The sequence below is a fragment of the Mustela nivalis genome (genome assembly GCF_964662115.1).
Source record: "Mustela nivalis genome assembly, chromosome: X".
NCBI lineage: Eukaryota > Metazoa > Chordata > Mammalia > Carnivora > Mustelidae > Mustela > Mustela nivalis.
In genome coordinates, this window is record NC_139040.1 from 132,071,117 (window position 1) to 132,086,749 (window position 15,633).

The following is a 15,633-nucleotide window of genomic DNA, read 5'->3' on the forward strand; positions in this document are numbered from 1 at the left end:
CACGCCCGGACGCGGGAGAGGATCGCAAGATAAATGAAGCCTTGGCGCCTCAGCAGTTGAATCCGTGCGCGCATGGGCGGAGGCTCCAGTGAGTGTGTGCGTGAGCGAGGGCGCGCGTGCGCGTGCAGGAGGGCGGCTGTGCGGGCCGGCAGGTCGCCGCTAGCGGGTGGATGCGTCCGTGCGCACCCACTCGCGACCCCACAGGGAACAGGAACTTGGCATGCTCCAAAGCCAAGGAGGTTCCCTGGCCTCGGAAAAGAAGGGGCAGAGACAGAGAAAGGAAGGTCCCCTAGTTCTAGAAGCCACCGTCCATAAAGACGGCATCTCGATCTATAACCGCCAGCCTCAGGGGATAGGCACGGGTCGGGGGTTTCACCGCACACCACAGATAGGACCAGAGCTGTTAAGAAATTGAAAGCAGGTCAAGCACTCGGTAGAGCCACCTGGAAACCAAGAGTGTAGGACTCACCTCATCACGCTGACCATTCTACCCTAGGGGACTCCGGGATGCACATCTGCTGTACCATTAAGGTATTGCTGGTCTGTCCAAACGGAGAACACGCATGGAGCTCTCTGTCCGCGCCATGGGCTGTGTACGCAAGCTTCATTCCTTCTGGGGTCTGGACAGGTATCTGCAGGGCTATGGAGCCTCTAGAAGGTTCCTCGAACTCCCTGCAGCCCCTGGATGGTCGGTGGGAGGATCGGGAACTGAGAAATATCTGGGGCAAGCCCCCTCTGGTGTCAGTACCCCTGTTGTCTATCCCTGGCCCACCAGCCTGGAAGAGGAGAAACATTCTCATGAAGCTGGACATACAGGGGAAGAGTCAGGTCCCACATGAGTCCTGCTCAGCCCCCAACAGGCCCCTTGCTTCCAGGGGAAGGTGGAGGTTTCCTGGGCTCTTTGCTGGTCTCGCTGTTGGCTCCAATATTTGCCAAGTGTCCCCCGACATCCATGGCATGGCTCATTCTGGCCTCAAGTGAGCAAACTGTGGAATACTGTGTGCAAAGGCCCTCCGGTGAGGAATGGCTCCTGGACAGACCTCCAACAATCAGAGATCTGTTTCCAAATGCCCCAGGCAGCTCCTGACTCCTTTACTACGTGGATTCCCAAAGTGTTCCCTTTTTACGGCTTAGAAGTTACCCAGCAGCAGGACTTCCACCTAGTGACTAGTGGTGTAGGTCTAGTGATATGTGGTGTAGGTCACTTTATGATGTGGGGCATCCCGTGCACTGTAGGGTATGGAGCAGTGTCCCTGGTTTCCACCCACCAGGTGCCAGAAGCATGCTGTTTCCCCCATCAGTTGTGACACCCAGAAACAACTCCAGACATTGTCAATGATCCCCTGAGAAGCAGAATCATCCCTGGGGTGCTAACCACTCTGATGGATGGATGGATGGATGGATGGATGGACAGATAGATGGGTGTGTGGTTGGATGGATGGACAGATGTGTGGTTGGATGGACAGATGGATGGTTGGATGGATGGATGCGTAGATGGATGGATGGATGGACAGATGTGTGGTTGGATGGACAGATGGATGGATGGATGGTTGGGTGACTGGATAGAGTCCCTTGTTTTAAAGCATTGTTTCTTGGCATCAGCAGGACTGACATCTGAGGTTGCACCATTCTTTGAGGTGGGACGTCCTGTGCATCTTGTAGGATTCTGAGCATCAGCCCTGGTCTCCACATTCAAGTGCCGGGAACACCAAAACCCCCACTTGTAACAACTGAAAATGTTTCCTGACACTGAGCCTCATTGAGAAACTCTGTCCTTTAGCAAGAGAACCTTCTGGGTGGAAGCCAGCTGGGGGTTGAGCCAAGCAGAACCCTCTGCCCTGAAGGAAGAAATGGGGGTGTTTTCCCTTCCCTGGCCTCCCCCACAGGTTCCTTGACATATGTCTCGGGGGTCTGTGTGGGACAATCAAGACAAAAGGCAGGGGGCACCATCTGGGGTCTGCATGCTCATTGGAGTTCCTGGTAGCTGATGGACTGTGCAGAGGGCAGCCTCCCTCCTCTCCACGGAGTGGGCACATCTCTCTCCAAGTAGAGCACAAGGCTCCGGCTCTTGGACACATTCACATCCTGGGCATCTGGGCGAATTATCAGGAGCAAAGGTCAGGTTACCCCAGCTCCCTGCTGAGGTCTCGCCTCTCAGGAGCTCCAGCCTAGCTGGGGTGGGCCATCCTGTCCACCGTAGGGTCCAGACTGCCTCCCTGGTCTCCACCCCCAGCTGCTGGGAGCACTTCCTCCCCAGCCTCCAAAAACAAAGACAGGACCTGAGAGCAGAAGCGATGCCCTTTCCATGAGAGCGTAGGAAGGTTGGGGTGAATGGCTCTTCCCTGCTGGCTTGGGGAAGAAACCCCATGGCTCTACTGTCCCTCCAACAACCCTCTGTATCCTGTTACCCCCCGTATGGTCTCCGGAAGGCGGAGGTTCTAGCAGCTCTCGGCAGAACAGGAAACAATGGCAGGTGCATGGTGGAGTTGACAGAAGGAAACATTGCCCAGGACTCAGCCTCCGAGCCTCCCACCCACTCACCAGCCCTGGGTCAGCCCCGAGCAGGCAATATGTCCCCTCTGGGGAAACTCTGGCTTCCCTATGGGCACCCTGGGATCAGAAAACGTAGTCTGGGGACCGGTGTGGTGGTGGGGGGCGAGGGCGGGGACTCCGTGATGCACGCTCAAGCAGCACACTCGGTTCTGATTGACGGACGAGGTAGGGGTGTGGCAGGAGAAGGTGGAGAAAGATGTATAGCAGCCGGAGGGAATCGGGGAAACTGCAGAGATGTTCAAACAGGAGATTTCAGGCTGCCTCGTGTCTCAACACACACTTCCATTGTGACCCTACCCCTGCCCCACACACCCGCCTGCCCCGTGGGACCCTTACTACTCAGAATTTGTGCTCCGAAACCAGGGCAGAAGGCAGAAAGCCGCAGGCAAGCCTTCCCAGTCCCAGGCCACAGCCTTGGTCCAGGATACAACTTTCTTTTCTTTTCTTTAAAAAAAAAAAAAAAAAAACGATAATAACCATCTGTTGGGATAGATTTCAAACCCAGAAACTACGAAAAAGACACCAACTGATTTGATTGCGTAACACAATTTTTTTTTTTTTTTTTTTTTGTGACCAAAGCCGGATGAATTCATCTGAAAAGGCCAAGCAAGAGATGGAGAGAGAGTATTTGCCATTATAAACAGGATATCCTGATTGCAACAATGTATCCACATTGTACCCACTTGTAAACGTGATGTATGAAGAGCTACAGTTGCAAACCACTTGATACAAGACATAGACAAAATGTTTGTCCCTTAGGCTACTGGTTTACTTCCAGTCCCTCCTTTGCTGCGACTCAACATCATACATGGAAGAAAGACCTGCTGAAGTTGAAGATGAACCCGTGGAGGGACACCTGGCTGGCTCAGTTGGGGGAGCTCATGGCTCTTAATCTCAGGGTGGGGAGTTCGAGTCTCACGCTAGGTGTGGAGATTACTTAGAACGAGCTAAATACCTAAGATGAAGCCGTGCATTTTTTTTTCCTTTGTAGCGTTGTGATAACTGGGAGAGACAGAGCTGGGATTCTCCTCCAGAATTCACGCAACCTGATCTGATCGATTTGGGTGAGGGATGCTGTGGAACATCGTGGGTCTCTCAGGACTCAGAAGTTGGCTGGTGGCTTCTGCAAGGAAATCTCTATCCTTAAAAGAAGGAAGCGAAAGGAAATGCTCTTAATTAGGGCCCTGAATATTAATGGACGAGGCTGTGATGGCTGGTGCTACAGCAACCGTCTGTGGCCATGAGTAAAACTAGCTAATGCTTTGCAACAGTGAGGTCCAAAACCAGCGAAGCCGGACACTTGGAGGAAATTATGGAACTCTCAAATCACTACACCACAGAGGCTCAAACCTCAGTCGGTCTTGTTAGGTGATCTTTTCTTTATGGACTGACCCATTTTGAGATGGGCTTTCAGTGACTTCAACATCCTGACTCATACAACCTAGCAGAAGTTCTCAAACGTTCTGGCCATAAGACTCCTCAAGACTCCTAAAAATGATCGAGGAACCCCAAGACATTTGTTTACATGGGTTATCGACGTCTGTATTTTCCATCTTAGAAATAGTAACTGAAAATTTTTAGATGTTTCTTTACTTAATAATACGTTGAAGATAATTACAAAAAGCCCATTATGCTTTACCCGAATCGCACATTTTTAGTGGAAATAAATATATGTTCCTGAACAAAAATTGGGGGGCGGGGAAGAACGGCCTTATTTTCCACATTTGCATAACTCTACAATACCTGGCTTCCTAAATTAAGAAGATGGCTTTCTCATTTTTGCTGACACGTTGTTGCACCAAGGTCTTCCAAATATGGGCACATTACAATTTCTAATATTTCAGTATATCATGTATATTTTTAACTTTTTAAAAAAGATTTTATGCATTTATTTGACAGAATGAGAGAGAGCACAGGCGGGGGGAACAGCAGAGGGAGAGGGAGAAGCAGACTCTCCACTGTGCAGGGAGCCCAACGCGGGACTCAATCCCAGAATCCTGAGATCATGACCGGAGTTGAAGGCAGACGCCTAACTGACGGAGCTACTTAAGCGTCTCTATCATGGATATTTTTAAAACCCTACAACTGTTTATGTGTTTAAGCCCGTGCCCCCTGCTAGGGTGTGGGCAGGCACTTTGGGCAGAATGAAACACATTCATTCATTCATTTCAGCATGTGTGCAACTAAGAAATACCTACTGACTTCCTCGTATGTGTCACTGTTGCAAGCACTGGGGACACACCCCTTATCTTTGCAGGCTTTACCTTCCACTATGGGGGGAAAGCCAGACAAGACAGGGTAAAAGCATCTTCTCAGCATGCTGGACGTGGATATGAGCTGTCAACCCAAGGTTTGAGCCAGAGCGAGGGAGATGGTGTGCCCACGCTGGAGGAAGCGGCTGGGATTGCAATGGTCCCATCCCTGCTTCCTCTTTGGTCTCTAGTTAAAGGTGACAGTGCTGGGTTTTGCCTGCAGCCCCCGACCAGCCCATTTCACTGCCCTCTGTGGGTAAATGTCCCGTGCTTTGTCGGGTGCTTTCAGTCGAAGGAATGTCCAGACACCGTCTGTCCTTCGGTGGACTCTTTCTGCATCCTGAGCTATCCATAGAGCAGGACTCTGATGCATATGGATTTGGGTCAAGGTCCATGGTGTGGACAGGGATGGGGGAAGTCAATTCGGATCCCCCCCCAAGAGCGTTAACCTTAGGAACCAGAATAGCAGCCCATGTGACAAGGGACAAGCAGGTCAAGCAAATCCATCCTTCTGTGTCTGACCTTCAGATGAGTGTTCATGCAACAGGACGGGCTCCCCTCTCTCAATCCCCCCCCTCAACCCCAGGCATCTTCTGGGTCTTCATCACAAGATCTCACAACAGGTCCATCAACAAACACAGGCTCTTGTCTGTGTGTTTTGTGCACAACGCCTGAGCAGGGCGTAGGGAAGGACATCACGGAGAAGAGACACCAAAACTAACTTTTGTGTTTAAAAAAGGCAATGGTGCTTATCCAAATAATTCCGAGATTCCCAGGAGATGCTTCTCACGTTGGGTGGGGCACGGGGGCTGTGCTCTTCGACGGGCTGTGGAGGCTGGCACATGTGGACCCCGAACGTTCAAGCCACCCACAAACTCACGAGGCTCAGCAGATAACCAAGCACTTTAATACACCTTTAAACACACCTGCCGAATTCTGGGCTTGGCACATGAACCCCACAGGGCGTGTGGTGGGTTCTGTAAGACCGCACACCTTCCCCGTCCCCCGCCCCTCTTCATGAGATCGCTACTGCCCGTTTACTACCAAGGACACCCACTGTCATGTGCACTTGTGTAAAATCTAATTTAACAGTTTATTTTTCACACAGATCCTAGTGAGATAGAACATATATATGCATGTTACTGCTGCTATTATCATGTAAGTACTGGGGTTCATGTATTATATGCATTCTGTATTTATCTATATAATGTAATATAACATAATATAATAACAATATATTACATAATATAACAGTATGTAATAATATATTGCGTAATATATTGTTGTCTACATATTACATATCCTGTATATCATACTAATTGATTTTTAAACAGTAGATGTTATTTATTTATAATATATAGTTACATGTAAATGTATAATTTATGTAGACTATATGTATGTAAATACATATCACAGTTACATTATTATATAGTATATAAATAATATATGTATATATAAATATATAATACAAACTTATTATAAATACATAGATACTAAAGTAGATACATAGATACATAGATACAAAACTAAATACATAGATGTAACATATATAAATATCAGTTTATAGCCTATAAATGTATCTATATGAATCTATTAACATATATAAATATATAGATATCTATATAAATCAATATCTATATATATTTCTATATAAATCAACATGTAGATCAATATAAGTCAATATATTTATCTATATAAATATCTCTATAAATATATAGATATCTATCGTAATATAGATATATATTTTATTGTATTTATAGATAAATATATAGATAATATACATTTACAAATATAATTTATAATTAATATAATTATACAAATGTACATATACAATTGTACATATAATTTGTAAATAAAATTTGTAAATAAGATATATACACAAATATATAAATATGTAAAATGTAGGTATATTTATATATTTTTATTTATAAATATATTTCTATAAATATATATATTTATATATTTACAGGTATTATATATATTTATATATAACATATAACAAAGTATATAATATGTATAAAAATATAATTAATTGTATATTTAGTTTATTATTTATTTTAATTTTAATTTCATATATTATTAAATATTTAATGAATATTATTATATTTATTAAATATTAACTATTAAATGAAAATAAGTAACTTATAAGACGTTTATAATTATCTTGATACACAATGTATGTCTTTTTCCCTTTACCCAAATGCATTCCACTCACAAGACAACACAGCAGCCGTCGTCAGCTAACCTGCCCAATGTCCATTTGAAATTCTGCACCCCAACTTCTGCCCTCAGCCCCAAGGTCGCGTGTGCAAGAGAAGTACAAGCCAGACACGAAGTGCGCGGCCCTGCAGCCCGCCATACACCTTCCACCCACGACAGAGCTCCGCACTCTTTCCCGAGTCTGAGGGAGCAGCGTAATTAATACACCACCCTCCGAGCAGGCTGGGGACGGAAAACCAATGACCACCTGCACCCAAATGCCTCACACAGCTGTCGAATCTCTCACTTTGCCATCCGCAGAGAAGCTGTCCACACTATGCTTTGTACCAGTGAGGCCGAGGACATGGGACAGGTATCACGTTTGCACAGTGTTCTTGATAGGTGTATGTCGGGCACACCCTGAGACAGAACCCACACATGGTGGGTCTTCAGCATCAGCATCAACGCACTTGCATTCAAGGACGGTCCCTGGTCCCCGTCACAATCCCCAAAGAAAAGTCCTTCACGGGGTCGGGAGGAGAAAATTCTTCCTCTACCTCTCAGGGTCCTCCAGCTGGCTTAGGAATTAAATCAACATGAGACAGATTCGCAAGAGAGCAACAACCAAAAATCCCACAGAGCATTATTATGTGTGCACAGAGGCCCAACATTGAAATTTGAGACCAAGGGAGGCAGTTTTTCTGCATTTTCCATGAAGAGACAATATGTGGACAGCATGAAAACAAAACAAGCTTTTGGGAGCTGGAATGAGTCAGGAATTCTGAGCAGAATTTGGGCTGAGGCAGAGGAGAAAAAAATTATTTATTTGCACAACTTTCTCATCTTTAAAACCTCAGTTTCTGGTGATCAGGATGTCTTTTTACGTCTTAGTACAGGGAGGGTATTCTGTATACGGGAGATCTATTTCCTGTTCTCAGGGGCACAGAGGAGGGTCTCAGTGTCCTTGTCTTGGCTGTGTCTTTAGTAACTTCTATTTAAATAATGTGTTTTAAATATATACATCACATCTTCTTTATTTTTTTAAATATATTTCATGTTTATTTGACAGAGAGAGATCACAAGTAGGCAGAGAGGCAGGCAGAGAGAGAGGAGGAAGCAGGCTCCTCGCTGAGTAGGGAGCCCGATGCGGGGCTCGATCCCAGGACCCTGAGATCATGACCTGAGCTGAAGGCAGAGGCTTTAACCCACTGAGCCACCCAGGTGCCCCCACACATCTTCTTTATCTATGAACAACGAGAAAAACATACAAACACAGGAACCCGCTTAAATACTCAGAACACAGCTACGGTTACCGTGGGGAGGGGGTGAATGAAACAGGAGATAGGCCTTAAGGAGAACACCTGTTGTGGGGAACATTGGAGGATGTATGGAATTGTCAACTCACTATATTGTACACCTGAAACAAATGCAAGCCTGTATGGTAATTGTGCTGGAATTTTAAAAAAAATTTAGAAAGATAAATAATCTATATGTCAAAGTGGTGCATGTTGGGGTGACCTGCCCTTGGCCCCCTATAAAAGGGCATAAAGGACATGGAAAATCATGCATTGGGATTGGAAGATGCTGGGGATCGGGGCCGTGAAACCCACCAAAGGGATTCAGGTATTTTCAAAGAACCACCTACATTTGGTGCCAAGGCGAAGGCTATGGGGTGTGGAAGCGTTGTGTATAAGAGAGTGTGCCCCGAAGCCCAGACACTCCAGAAAAACTGTGTTTAACAGAGAAAGCAGGTCTCCTGTGAAAAGTTCGCCTTGGGTCTGCACTCCTGTCCTTGAAAATGTCACAGGAGGAACCGGGGTCAGAATATAGATGTATGTTTTTCCTAAACCTTTCCAAAACTAGGGTGCCACTGCTAGCTCCTGAGCAAAAAGAACTGAATTTTTTTTAATAATACTAAAGCCCCCAATTTTCACAGGTTATTAATCCCTTCCAATGATTTGTTTGATGATGTTTCTGGGTATTTTTAAAAGTTTATTATTATTATTATTATTATTATTATTATTTGCTATGATTCTGAGTACCTGACTAGGATTTATACAAACAAACAACAACAACAACAACAAAAAAAAAAATCAAGGCCCAACTGAGCGGAGATTCACATGTACCAGAAAATTAATGATGTGAGTGAAAATTCCCATCTTCAATGGTACCTAAAGCTGCTTTTCTAAGAACCTCACAGATGCCAACAAGAAATGAGTAAATTCGATAAGCAAACACAATGTCCGTAAATCCTTGCTCCAGATAGACGTCCCGCGGCTACGGACGCTGTGTCCTTGAAACTGGGGACAAATGCATGAGACCCGGTGACGACTCACAAGGAAGAAATTCAAGAAAATGATGAATGTGGTCACATACAAGCTCGGATTCTCTGGAACAACAAGCAACCCGATCTACACTGCATTATCAGATAGAAAACACAATCATGCTGCCCAGACGTCCCCTGTTAAGAGGTCTCCAAAACGGACCAGCTTCACTGCAATCAGGAAAAACAAAAAAACAAAAAACGCGATTTGAACGTCGGATTCCATATCGCTATCACGCATCTCAAAAGGTCAGGGCGCCCGTAAAGCCATCAGCAAACCACATCCATATGTATATACAATTATAGATAATGTGCCTGTGTTTGTATAGGGGTTTTCTGTCTTTTTATTCCTACAGTATTTCATGCGTCTGTATAGAGATACATTGTATATATATTGTATACTGCATATATGTAATTCTGACTTGTAATGAATTATCGCAGGATGTTGCACTTTTAGTGAATGTATCACGGAAAGAAACAGGAGCGTCTTTGCAAAGACAACGCCAACATCGTCTGTGCACGAGATGCTCCCACGCTCCAAGCAAAATGCTTGCAGGGAAATCAGAAAATGGATTTTTTGGTTTCTTTGTTTTTGTTTTCCAGCTTGAGGGTTTCAGAGCCTCGACGACGTAGAGCCTTCTGTTAAGGGTCAGGTGTGCACCGTGATGGGAGGGTCAGGTGTGCACTATGACGATGTGACAGGCTGACATTGCAGCTAGAGGTCCACCATCACGGTAGCGAACACCTCCCTCCCCTGCACACAGTTAACTCTTTCTTTCCTGGTGGCGGGGACAGTGAAGGTGCCGTGTCTAGGGAACCTTGGCCAGCATGGTGCAGACCAGGGAACTAACGCACCACACTGGTTCTCAAGGACCCTGTGGCCTTCATCCTGGAAGCTGGTGCCCTGTTATGGGTGGGGTATGAGGACCCTCCAGAGAAGGGTCCCTCCATCAGGACAACCCGGTGGTGACACAGCAGCTCCTTCCCCAAACCCACATCCCCTCCTGATGCTGGTCCTGCTGACCGGTGCTGAGCTTGAGGACACAGGACGGTCCTGCTGCCCCAGAAACCGAGGGGAGACGCCATTGGCCCAGAGCTGTCACATGACCATGAGGACTTGCAAAGGTTGCTGGGAAATGTAGTTCATCTGGGAAGGCTTGTGCGTAGCTACAGCCCTGTGGATTCTGAAAACAGAACAGGGTATTTTTGGGGGGGAACCTGCATTCTTGAATACTCTGTGTTTTGAGCTAGTATCGGCAGTTTTGACTTCCTGATGTCAACTTTTCACCTGAGTCTAAGAGAGATCCTAAATGTTGCAATAAGCCTGATTGTACTAATATTAACCAAAAAGGCTTATTTGTATCTTTTCCCTCTCATGGCCCCTGCAGCCCTCACTATGCACCAGGCCCGACTCAGAATGCTTGTCACGCATCAGCTCACGGACCTGCACCGCTTGGGGGACGCGGAGCCCACCAGGATGCCTGTTCTCCAGGTGGCGCGACTGGACGCCCAGAGAGGTCGTTGAACCTGCTTCAGGTTGCACAGCTCGGAATGCAGGAGGCAGCCCGTGAACTCGTGAACGGAGCCTCAGCGTCCGGAAACCAATGCCGACCCGTCTCAAGGCTACGTCCCTCGGGAAGCTCCACGAGTCCCCCGTCCTTTCCTGTAAACTGGGGACCCACGTACCCGGCATGTAAGTCACGGGCTCACGAACGCCTTTGGGCGGCTGTGACAAGTTCTGCAAACGTAGTGGCTGTGACCACAGACTCGGAGTCTTTCTGTCTCTCAGTCCTGGAGACAAGAAGCCTGGGCTGCGGGCAGAGCAGGAATGCACTCCGGCAGAAGATGATAGAGGACGGTCTCCTCCAGTCCCCTGCCCAGCTTCCGGCCGGTCCTCGGCTGGTGGCAGCTCCGCTGTGAGCTCTGCAGCATATGCTCCCCGCGTGCTTGTCTGCGTCCAAATCTCCCTTCAGACACACCAGCCCCACAGGGCGAGAGCCCACTGTCCTCCGAGACGACCTCAGCTGGTGATTTGTGCAGACTCTCCTTCCAAATAAGGTCGCATTCTGAGCCGCTGCAGGCTACCACTCCAACATGTTAACTCGGACGTGCATACATGTGTGTGTGTGTGATTTGGTCTTCCCGCTTTGCAGGCCACATAGCAACGGCTGGGACCACGCCTCCCCCCCCTCCGCCCCTGGAAAGCCGTGCATGGGGTCACGGATACTCAGCTGGGGAGGAGGGAGCAGAAGTGCTTTCTAAGTGCTTGCAGGAACATGGAAATAAAAGCACACATCCCGTAGTGGTCACCGTCCTCTTGCCCTGCCTGAAATTTGATTCCAGGCTTTGCTCCGTTCCAGCCTGGCCCCCCGAGGCACACTCCAGTACCCAGGAGGAGCAGGGGCATGTTGCTTGTTAAAACAGGGTCCGGACTATCTGTTCCACGCTTCACAGACACGTAGACTGGACTGTAGGGTTATTTGTCTCTTCTTTCTAGCAGGGAAGCATGCCTTCCTGGTGGCCTGGGGGGTTCTTTAAAGGCATATGGAACTAATCTGCCACTCTGGGTCAGTCATACCTCAGTCATCAATCAATCCATCCATCAAATGCTTCTGCTCTATCAGCCCTACCCTTCCCCCTGCAAAAGACAGGCCTCCAAGGGCGGATGATTTCAACATGCTTATTCTAACTGGGTTGAACATTAACCCATTTCCGCTTCTCACTTGGGTGATTTTCTTTTCTTTCTTTAAAGATTTCATTTGTTTATTGGAGACCGAGAGAGCACAAGCAAGGGGAGAAGCAGGCTGTGGGAGACAAAGCAGCAGGCTTCCCACTGAGCACGGACTCCATTCCGGGACCCTGGGAACATGACCCGAGCCAAAGGCAGACGCTTCACCCACAGAGCCACCCAGATGCCCTACACCTGGGTGATTTTCATCCCCCAAACCCGTAACTACATTCACGTGTCTATCATCCGTCCTATTCCAAATGGCGCTGACGACAGCACGTCCTCCTCGGGAAAGCCACAGGGGCCCAAACACCTGGCGTGACCCTCGGAACAGAGCAGACACCGTAGCGGACGCAAACACACCCCATAACGGACACCCAATCCCACTCAGGATCCCACTGATGCGATGCCTGCTAAGCTGCGTAGACAGCTTTGTGAGTCTGGACCTGCCCTGTGCTGTCTCCTGTGCTGGGGGTTACAGGGAGCAAGGACACGGCAAGCCAACCGGGTTTTTTTTTTTTTTCTTTTTTTCTTTTACGTTTATTTAGAGTGATGAAAATTTATGTATGACAGGTACAGGAGAAAATTACAAACTAGATGGATGTACGTCATTATAAATGCGTCCATAGCATGTCGGTCTGATTGCAAAGGTGCAAACGCGTGTGTCTGTGCACGCCCACACGCATTCACACACGCCTTCAACCCCCGTCACGAGAAACCCAGCACGCCTTCAACCCCCGTCACGAGAAACTCACATCCAGGAAACCTCGCGCGCGAGGACATTCCCGTCCGGGGAGGAATGTCGGGCGGCCGTCTTGAAACGACTCTAGTCACCCATGCATCCCGGACGCGAGACCCCACATCGAAATTCTGGGCTGCAAATCCCTTTGGGTTTCTGGAACGTTCTCTTTAGGGCTTTCTGCAATCGGCACCCCTCCTGTGGACTAGGTCTGTAAGCCTGCATATTTGGGATTTTTCTGGGTCCTCTCCACGAGATGCAGAGGGCATTAATTGTTTTTATTCTGATATTTAGGGCAAAGTCCAAAAGTGCTCTAAGCATGTACCTAAGTCGAAGGAACCTATACCCATAAGCCCCAACTGTCCTTTTTCCTTTCCCCCCAAATGTTAGTAAAACAGAAACAAACAGATAGTCTGCATTTCAGATGCTTGGACATTTAAGGTTTCCTATTACGGGTCTTAAAAAAAAAAAAAAAAAGCGTACACTAAGAAAAATGATGGCCTCGCACAAAGGACAGAAACCTACAGGACATCACATGGAAACTGATAGGAGAGGACCGTCAAGAGACACACATCGTGATCGCTGTCCCCTGTTTTCCCAGCAATCCCGAAACCTTAAGATTTCACAGGAAAAGGAAAAGCATTCTAAGGCCTCTTCCCCCACCCCTGCCCCCTGCCTCCCGCCCCCGAGACGGCTTGCACTCGAGCAACTGTGCATGCACAATCCCGAAAGCCAGCCTCGGCACGTGCAGGTCACGGGCAGGGCAGAGAGGGCTGATCCAAGCCGTCCCCAGGGGTAACAATCCCACATCCCACAAGAGCCAAACCAGCGGGCACCGGAGGACACTGGAGGGCACTGGCCCTTGGATGGAGACTCATCCTGCACCAAACTTCCCCCCAGAGCTTCCTGGAAACCATCCCCCACCCCCAGTGGTGTTCCCAATACCCCCGAAGAAGACAGCACCCGTGTCCTGGGACCCTGCACTGTGCTTTGGGGAGACACGCAGGGGTCACCCACATGCACGTCCTGCAGGCCGAGGTAGCGCTGGGAACCCAATCCAGAGTCGGCATCTGTCCACGTGCGCGATGGAACCATCAGAGGAAGGAAGAATCGTTGTTCAACCCAAGGAGGAACCCGGTCAAGGTCAGGAATGCACCGTGTCCCGCGGACTGGGGATGCTTTCTGGGCCAAACTGAAGCCACGTCAGGGCGGCGGGTGACGTCGACGATGAAAGGAAGCGTCCCAGGAGCGGCCAACGGCATTCCCGTCTACACCGAGTGTCTCCCCAAGCGACCGCTGGATCTCCCAACCCTCACACGTGTGCTGGTTCTGGAAGGGAAGACAGGGAACAGCATGTCACACCGAGGGTGAACTGACCCACTATGTCTTTTGGGGTCACAGCTAATTTTGGCACAACCCCCTTTATGGATGTGGCTCTATTAATCTTCAGAACCTCAGAAACGGGAGCTTTTATTACTTGCAGTCGAGCAAATAAAGCCAAAGCTTCACGGTCAAACAGTCCACCTGTTGTCCTCTATGTGGCCCCAGAAGTGTGTCCCCAGAAGGTGTGGCAGCTTCAAAGGGGGGGCTGTTGCACACGTCCAGTTCCACAGGTTGTGCACTGCAACACATCCCCCTCCAATTTGCCAAGACAGAATGTCACAAGTCCTTCTGCTGATAGGAGACCTCCCGGACCCAACCTTACAGCTGGGCAAAGTCGGTGTGAGGGGGTAGAGCCAAGCTCTCTGTAATGCTGAGACCCTCCCCCACAGCCATGTCTCGGACGAAAGCCTAGACGGAACCACCATGGTCATACGTGCTAGACGGTTTGCAGGTCTGGCAGCCGGCATGACCAGGTAGCCCCGGCACGAGTCCTGCCCATCTTCGGAGGGTCCCCTAGTCCCGTGACAGGAGGTGTGCCTGACTGGGGTCTAAGGACCCTAGTTTTACAGACAGGCAGACAAACGTGGTGTCCATGGGACCCAGGGACGTCATCCGTGAAGAAGAGGTAGTGGAGGGGACGTCTCAGGGCTCAGTCGGTGAACCCTCAGGCCACCGTCTCAAGGTCCGGGGACTGAGTCCCACATCGCACGGGGCTCCTTGCTCGGCAGGGAAACTGCTTCTCCCTCTCCCCCTGCACGTCCCCCGGCTCCTGCTGGCCCTCTCTTGTCCTCTCTCAAATAAATAAGTAAACTCTTAAAAAATAATAATAATAAAAGAGTCACTGAAAAACTAGTCGGGATGTTTCTCTAGTCTCCAAAGAAGCAAAGAGAGCGTCCAGATGGGAAGAAACAAAACAACAAGAAAAGTCAAACAAAAAAGGCCACCATCTCCGATACACAGGGAGACCATGATCCGTACTGAAAAACAACGCAAAGCAAACCAAACCAACAAACAAAAAAATGAAAACAAAACAAAACAAAAACAAAAACAAAGCAAAAAACCCTTTAGCTGTAACAAAACAAAACAAAACAAAAAAACAAAAAACAAAAAAAACCATAAAAACCCAATTCAGGTCTACACTGATGGGTTCCGAAACGCCCCGCGTATCCATGTGGAAGGAGGGAACCCAAAGTCACGCCATGTGTCTGTAATGATCCACGAATGCCCAGACATCTGAGGGGTTTTCCAGAGGCTCAGTTTCCCCCAGGCTTTTTGGGGGGTGGGGAGTAGGGTGAGGAGTAGAGGGGGCGGGTGGGGTGTAGACCTGAGCTCCCCAGTGTCTGGATTTGGTCAGTACTGCCCGTCCGCCAGCAGAGGGAGGCCCCGGGCAGGTTTTGGGATTTTTGCAAGCCTCCCTCAAACACCCTTCCGTAGGGACACAAAGGAGAGGGGGTGA

General features: G+C 48.4%; 1 long non-coding RNA gene across 1 annotated transcript; it reads left to right on the forward strand.

Moving 5' to 3' along the window:
- The first annotated feature begins 1 nt into the window (after position 1).
- LOC309856507 lies at positions 2 to 7,112 on the forward strand. Its single transcript, XR_014307239.1, has 3 exons — positions 2 to 88; positions 3,545 to 5,963; positions 7,024 to 7,112. It is a non-coding gene; the product is annotated as an uncharacterized lncRNA (long non-coding RNA).
- The last annotated feature ends 8,521 nt before the right edge of the window (positions 7,113 to 15,633 follow it).